We start from the raw sequence: 8,160 nt of genomic DNA, 5'->3' as shown, positions 1-8,160 counted from the left end.
TTTTATACTTTAAAGCAATACCTTGTAATGGAATTTATGAGACTGTTATGGTTGTAGATAGCCAAGGAAATGATGTGTTGTGTATGGATTCTTCCAATAGTGTGGATAAAGCATCTTTGTGGCATTGTCATCTTGGACATGTCAACAAGAAACGCATAGCCCAACTCCAAAAGGATGGAGTGTTGGAGTCATTCGACCTTAGGGAAGATGACACGTGCGAATCTTGTTTACTTGGAAAGATGACCAAGTCACCCTTCACTGGCACTTGTGAGAAGGGTAAGGGTTTATTGGATCTCATACATACCGATGTATGTGGGCCCTTTAGATCCACCAAAAAGGATGGAAACCACTTCTACGTGACTTTCACCGATGATTATAGTAGATGTGAGTATATTTACTTAATCAAGCACAAGTCTGAAATGTTTGAAAAGTTCAAAGAGTTCAAGAATGAAGTGGAGAATCAATTGGGCAGGAAGATCAAGATGCTTCGATTCTATCGAGGAGGAGAGTACCTAAGTCTTGAATTCTACGACTATCTCAAGGAATGCGGAATAGTTTCGCAATTGACGCCACCTAGGACACCGCAGTTAAATGGTGTGGCAGAAAGGCGCAATCAAACCTTGTTAGACATGGTTTGTTCTATGATGAGTCGTGCTTCACTACCTATCTCATTTTGGGGGTATGCCTTAGAGACTGCCACCCATATCCTTAATCGAGTCCCTACAAAGAAGGTTGCCAATGCACCTCACGAGATGTGGACAGGGAAAGCTCCCTCGTTGGTACATATCAAGGTTTGGGGTGAAGTTTTTGTAAGACGAGAAACTCATGACAAGCTCGAACCTCGTAGTGAGAGATGTATTTTCATCGGCTACCGGCAGAAATCCTTTGGATATCTCTTCTATAGACCGAGTGACAATCTTGTCTTCGTTGAAAGGAGAGGGGTTTTCTGAGAATGAGAAATCATAAACCAAGGAGACAGTGGGAGGCAGATCGATCTTGAAGAAATTCAAGAGTTGAGTGATGAAGGATCCTCTACCGCTAGCGCTCAACCCGAGGAGGAAACTCCGGTTGAACCAATTGACGAGTCCTTACCTCTTAGACGTTCCTAAAGAGTTAGAGTTCAACCCCAGTTGTATGGTTTTCATATTACTACTGAAGGGGACACATATATTAGTGATAGTACACTAATAAATCTGGATGAACCTAATTGCTATAAGGAATCCATGGCAGGCCCGGAGTCAGCAAAATGGAAAGAGGCGATGGACAGCGAGATTCAATCCATGTATGACAACCAAGTTTGGAATTTGGTTGACAATGTGCCCGGACGTAAGACAATTGGGTGCAAATGGATCTTCAAGAAGAAGAACGACATGGATGGGAATGTGCGCACGTACAAGGCACGACTGGTGGCGAAGGGCTTTACTCAAACTCCCGGAGTTGACTATGATGAGACCTTCTCACCAGTTGCGAAAATTAAGTCTATTAGGGTGATGCTAGCCATTGTCGCATTTCATGATTATGAGATATGGAAAATGGATGTTAAGACCGCTTTCCTTAATGGGAAGTTGGCTGAGGATGTTTACATGGCTCAGCCAAAGGGTTTTGTCGATCCGAAGCATCCAAATAGAGTGTGCAAGCTTGAGAAGTCCATTTATGGACTTAAGCAAGCATCTCGCAGATGGAATCTTTGCTTTGATGAGAAAGTCAAAGAGTTTGGATTTGTACGAAGCAAAGATGAATCATGTGTAAATGTCAAAGCCAGTGGGAGTATAGTTAGCTTTCTCGTTTTGTATGTCGATGACATACTGCTCATAGGAAACGACATCCCGACTCTGCAGGTGGTAAAGTCCTGGCTCGAGAAGTGCTTCGCTATGAAGGACCTCGGAGAGGCTTCCTATATTTTGGGAATAAGGATAGTGAGAGAAAGAAGTAAGAGACTGATAGGACTTAGTCAGAATACTTACTTAGATAAGGTACTAAAACGTTTTAGTATGGAGAACTCGAAGAAGGGAGAACTACCGATACAAAGTAATACAAAGTTGAGTAAGACTCAAAGTCCGAGTACCGAATCCGAGATAGCTGAGATGAGCCAAGTACCTTACGCTTCCTCAGTTGGCTCAATCATGTATGCTATGACTTGTACTCGTCCTGATGTGGCCTTTGCTTTGAGCATGGTCAGTAGATATCAAGGGAATCCTGGAAGAGCGCATTGGATTGCGGTCAAGAACATCCTTAAGTACCTTCGGAGGACCAAGGAATGGTTTCTAGTCCTCGGAGGCAGTGACGACTTAAAGGTGAGAGGGTATAGTGACGCCAGTTTCCAGACCGACAGGGACAACTACCGTTCACAGTCGGGATGGGTATTTACCCTTAATGGAGGAGCGGTAACTTGGAAAAGTTCCAAACAGGAAACTGTAGCTGATTCAACGTGCGAATCAGAGTACATTGCAGCGAGCGAAGCGTCAAAGGAGGCAATATGGTTGAAGAACTTCATTGGCGATCTTGGAGTTGTGCCTGCTATAAAGGAGCCCATGGAAATTTTCTGTGATAATGAAGGAGCGGTTGCCTTGACCAAGGAACCGATGGATCATGGTAGATCTCGGCATATCGACAGAAAATATCAATTTATTAGACATCGAGTAGAAGAAGGACACCTCGTGGTTAAGAGGATATCATCAGAAGATAACCCAATAGATCCACTTACGAAGGGACTGAACAGGGTTAAGCACTTGCAGCATGCTAGGAGTATTGGGATGAAGGATGATATTTATTTAGCTTAGATAGTTTTGAGAAACATGTAATAGGTAAATGTAATTGACATTTGATGATTAAATAAAAGAGTATTGTTTATAAGTAAAGTTACTATCTTATGTTAATTGTTTAGCTATTGTTTCACTTTGCATGTTTTGACTTCCAGAATAATTGAGTTTATTAAGAATAATCGAATTATTCAAACGGTCCACAATCGTTCATATGTTGGAAGTAGGTATGAATGAAGATTGTCATGACTTGGTGTGTAGATTGTCTAAATGGTATTAGACATAGCAAAGGTTTGCTGCAACGTTCATGAGTGCTTATGAACAAGTTTTGAGCATTGGAATAAACTCGCGCTTGCTGGAATCACTTTGGGGTGATCGCAAGACGATAATATCATATGGTCTTAAAACCTAGATATATGGTTTATTATTTACTAATTGGTTGTACATTGATAATGTGAAACCGCATCAGTAAATTGATGTCATAAAACACATTGTTGTGTATAGTTGATTAGTCGATAAGTAAACGCATATAAGTCGAAGTTTATCTGTTATTTTTATCCTAAGAGGGTAAAAGCGATATCACGGCCGCTCGATGATTTGATTTGACTTATGTGCCGGGCCCGGTCAGGAATGAATTGATGTGTTCAATTAAGTTCTTTGTTAAATAAATCTGAGATCGAGAAAATAGTTGCTGGACAATAAGTATGACAATGTTTCATGAAATAGTCTGCACGATATCAAAATAGAGGACTGTACGATCCCTTATCTAAAGGACAGTTAGTGATAAGATCAGAGTTGACAGTGTCTTTGAGAGCTACGATTGCTGATCGGATTGTGTTTGCGTTTATAGTTACTAGACTTATCCAAGTGGGAGACTGTTGGATTAGTGTCTAAGGTTGTAACTATATTTGGTAAGTACTTGACCCGATTGTGCATGTTCCTTTTGGGTTGCCTTCACCATAGCAACTTGACAGGGTAATTTATATAGAGAGAAGAGATATTGTTATTAATGTATTATAAGAATAATATATTAAAGGAATAATAATATTATTTGATTAATATAAGTCATAAATTAATTAGGAATTAATTTGGTGACTTAAAAAGATTAATTGATGAAAGGGGTATAAACTGTCAAATGTGTGATAGTTCTATTTTGAGCTAATAATCCTTATGGATATGGGGTGGACGATTTTAGGGATGTGGATCACCTAGAAATCGTCCAAGGCCTTATCTATAAGGGATATTGGATTGCTTTGAGGCTAAGTTATCCAACTAGGGTTTTAGGGTGAAACCCTAGGAGCTCACAGTATAAATAGACCCTTAGGGTTGTGGAAATTGGCACCCTTGTTATTAGAGTAACCCTAGAACCGATTTCCCTCTTCCTTACCTCTCTCAAATCATCTTCTTGCTAGTTGGTGTTTGTAAGCCATTAGAGGAGTGACAATTGTGACTCTAAGCTCCAAAAAGAAGAAGGTTTCAAGCAAGTAACTCAAGGTATTATACTAGATCTGTTTTCATATGTTTTGATTGTTAGTTTACACTAGATCTAGCCATGAAAGTCTTGGATATATTGCATGTTCAATTAGAGAAACCTAGATCCAAGCTATAGGGTTGTATGCGCACATAGGACAGATCTTATGTATAAAACCCATTAGATTTCTCAATAAGAAATGTCGCATATGTTGAATGATTGCAACACAACCTCATCAGTGTATCACAACTGGTAGTTGGGACCGGATTGAAGGTCTTGTTTGATGATGAAGGCTCAGAGATAGTCGAAAAGAAGTCAAATAACATACTGGTGAAGTCGAAGCGAAAGGGGGAAATGTATCCTTTAAACCTGAATCCAATTCGAGGGAAACCAACAATCTGCTTGCTAACGAAGGCTTACTCTGACGGAAGTTGGCTATGACATCGAAGGCTCTCTCATCTCAATTTCAAGGATATCAACAAGCTAGTACTTGGGGATCACATTTGAGGTCTTCCGGTTCTTAAATTCGACAAAGAACATTTATGCGTAGCTTGTGAAATGGGAAAGCAAAGTCGACAAAGTCATCCTTCTATTATCAACACAAAGGTGATAGAACCATTGGAGCTGTTACATATCGATCTATGTGGTCCCTCCTCTATTGAAAGCATTGGTGGGAACAAGTACATTCTTCTCATAGTTGACGACTTCTCTCGCTTCACATGGGTATTCTTCTTAAAGCAAAAATCAGAGGCTACTCCTAAGCTCAAGCTCTTCATAAAGCAAGTAGAGGTTCAACTGAGAAAAGTGGTTCGTAACGTAAGAAGTGACAATGGCTTGGAATTCAAGAACAAGGATTTCGAAGATTTTCTAGCTGAGACGGGAACGACTCATAATTTCTCGGCTCCATATACTCCACAGCAGAATGGAATCGTCGAAAGGCGAAACTGATCTCTGTGCGAAGCGGCTCGAACTATGCTAAGCTTCGCTTCCTTGCCTTTGTATTTCTGGGCTGATGCTATTGCTGCTGCATGTTACACTCAGAACATATCATATCTAAACAAGCGATTCTCTATTACTCCTTAGGAGATCTTGAACAACCGCAAGCCGAATGTGAAGTTCTTTCACGTGTTCGGTTCAAGATGCTTCGTCTTAAACTCAAAGGATAATCGAAACAAGTTTGATGCGAAGGCTGATGAAGGAGTATTTTTGGGCTACTCCTTGCACTCGAAGGCGTATAGAGTTCTAAACAACTGCTCCAAGAAGATTGAAGAGACATACCATGTCACTTTTGACGATAGCTATGTCAAGAAGTTGAAGAAAACTGAAGGTGCAATGCAGGAAATCTTTCTAAAGACCAGTCAAGTTACAGTACCTATCTCAAACCTTTTCGAGCAATATATACTTCTCTTTGATGAATCTGAAAAAACTATCGATTCTGAATCCAAGGCGAAAGATAACAAAGTCGACAGTCTAAAGCAAATCATTGACAATGCTGCACAGAAGATGGCTGTTGATTAACCAAAGGCAACCGAAAGACCTGACTTAAGCGAACCTTCTGGTGAACGTCCTTCTGTCCAGGGGGAGGGTTCGTCTCTACCAAAGGATCAAGGTTCTTCATTCCAGGGGGAGAATTCAACATCTCAATCATCTAGCTCAACCGAAAGTCCAAATGAAGGGGAACATTCTAATCCAGAAATTGAACTCGTGTCATCATTCAAGGGGGAGAATACAAATGTCAATGATGATGATGATACACTATCAGAATTGGAAGAAGAAGTCAATGCAGAACTGGATCCCTCCTGTGATCCATGTTACCCACCTCTCATTAAATGGACCAAAGAACATAGTCAAAGTCAAATCATTGGGGAATCCTCGGAAAAGGTATTAACTCGACCACAGATCAAAGTAAAACAAGCTGCATTATTCTATCAAGTAGAATTTTGCATGTTCAACTCTTTTGTCTCCAAAGTTGAACCGAAGACCGTGAATTCGGCTCTTGAGCATTCTGATTCGGTTCAAGCCATTCAAGACGAGCTGAACGAGTTTGAAAGAAACAAAGTATGGCGTTTAATTCCAACTCCAAAGGATGCATCGGTTGTCGGTCTTAAGTGGGTATTCAGAAATAAGATGGATAAGGAGGGGAATGTAATTCGTAACAAGGCTCGGTTTGTTGTACAAGGATACTGCCAAGAGGAAGGTATAGATTATGAAGAGACCTTCGCTCCAGTTGCAAGATTAGAGTCGGTTTGAATCTTTCTTGCTTATGTTGCATACAAAAACCTTGAAGTCTATCAAATGGACGTAAAGTGTGCCTTTCTTGAGGGAGAACTTGAAGAAACTGTGCACGTTGAGCAACCGCCAGGCTTCGTGAACGAGAAGCATCCAGATCACTGTTACATCAAAGAAAAAGCAGTATATGGCCTGAAGCAGGCTCCCAGAGCATGGTATGAAACTCTCACTCGATTCTTAAAAATGTCAAAATTTAAACAAGGTTCGGTTGACCCAACCTTCTTTCGAAAGAGAGAGGGTAACCACCTCATGACAATCCAAATTTACGTTGATGACATCATCTTCGGCTCCACGAATCCCAGCTTAACAGCTGAATTCAGGAAGTTGATGAAAACTAAATTTGAGATGAGCTCAATGGGTCCGATTAACTTTTTCCTTGGCTTAAATATTAGACAGGGACCCAAAGGCATTTTTATCAACCAGGAGGCATATACAAAGACATTGCTTGCTAAGTTTGGCATGATGGGAGACTACAAAGTGAAAGTTCCTATGGCTTTTGGGACTAAGCTTACACCATATTTGGAGAAGCCAGCCGCTAACAGCCTGACATGACGCTTTATCGTCAAATGATTGGGTCGCTAATGTATCTCACAGCCAGCAGACCCGACATCATGTTCTCAGTCTGCTATTGTGCCCGATTCCAAGCTAACCCACGCGAACCTCACATGCTAGCCATAAAAAACATCTTTCGCTATCTGAAGCGAACCTCCTCTCTCGGTCTATGGTATCCATCCAACTCAGGTTTCTTTGTCCAAGCGTTCTCAGATGCTGACTTAGGTGGTTGTGGATTGGATCGTAAAAGCACTACTGGAGGTTGCCAATTTCTTGATGGTAAATTGGTTAGCTGAAAATCAAAGAAACAAACCTGTGTTTCTCTCTCCACGGATGAAACTGAATACATAGCTGTTGCCTCATGCACATCTCAGGTTTTTTGGATACAACGTCAGCTTAGAGACTATGGGCTGAACATGAAGAAAATCCCACTATATTGCGACTCTGAAAGTGCAATTAGGATTTGTCTTAACCCAATGCAACACTCAAAGAAAAAGCACATAGCACTGTAGTATCACTTCATCAAAGATCACGTGGAAGATGGTAACGTGGAGATTCACTTCGTTAGGACCACTGATCAACTAGCAGATATATTCACTAAGGCTTTACCTGAAGCAAGTTTCAACAAGATCTTACAAGGCCTAGGAATGATGGAAGCAGAATTAGTACCAAAATCGCCTTCACTTTATTAAAGGTAAGAAGCAAAATAGAGCGAACCGAAATGAACCGAACGCTCGGTCTATTTCGGGTTTGGTCTATTACGGGTTCGGTTCAACCGAGAACCGAAATGAACCAAACGCTCGGTCTATTTTGGGTTCGGTCCTTCTGAACTCGTTCGCTACTTTTTCATAAAAAGGGATTTTGATTGTATTCTTTTGTACACTCTTTTAAAATACTCATTTTTATGTTTTTTTTTTCATTTCTTTTTATTATTGCGTAAAATCCAAAAATATTTTTCTTTTTGTTTTATTAAATTTTTTCACAAAATACAAAAATATTTCCTTTAATTTTATCTTTCTAATGCTTTCCTTTGTATAAATGCAACTCTCGATGGTGAAGCTCAAGCAGTCTTTTCTATAAATTAGTTAA

Source organism: Lactuca serriola, chromosome 5 (assembly GCF_051521515.1).
Source record: "Lactuca serriola cultivar US96UC23 chromosome 5, Lser_US96UC23_V15, whole genome shotgun sequence".
Classification (NCBI taxonomy): Eukaryota; Viridiplantae; Streptophyta; class Magnoliopsida; order Asterales; family Asteraceae; genus Lactuca; species Lactuca serriola.
Note: the sequence above shows the minus strand (reverse complement) of the source record.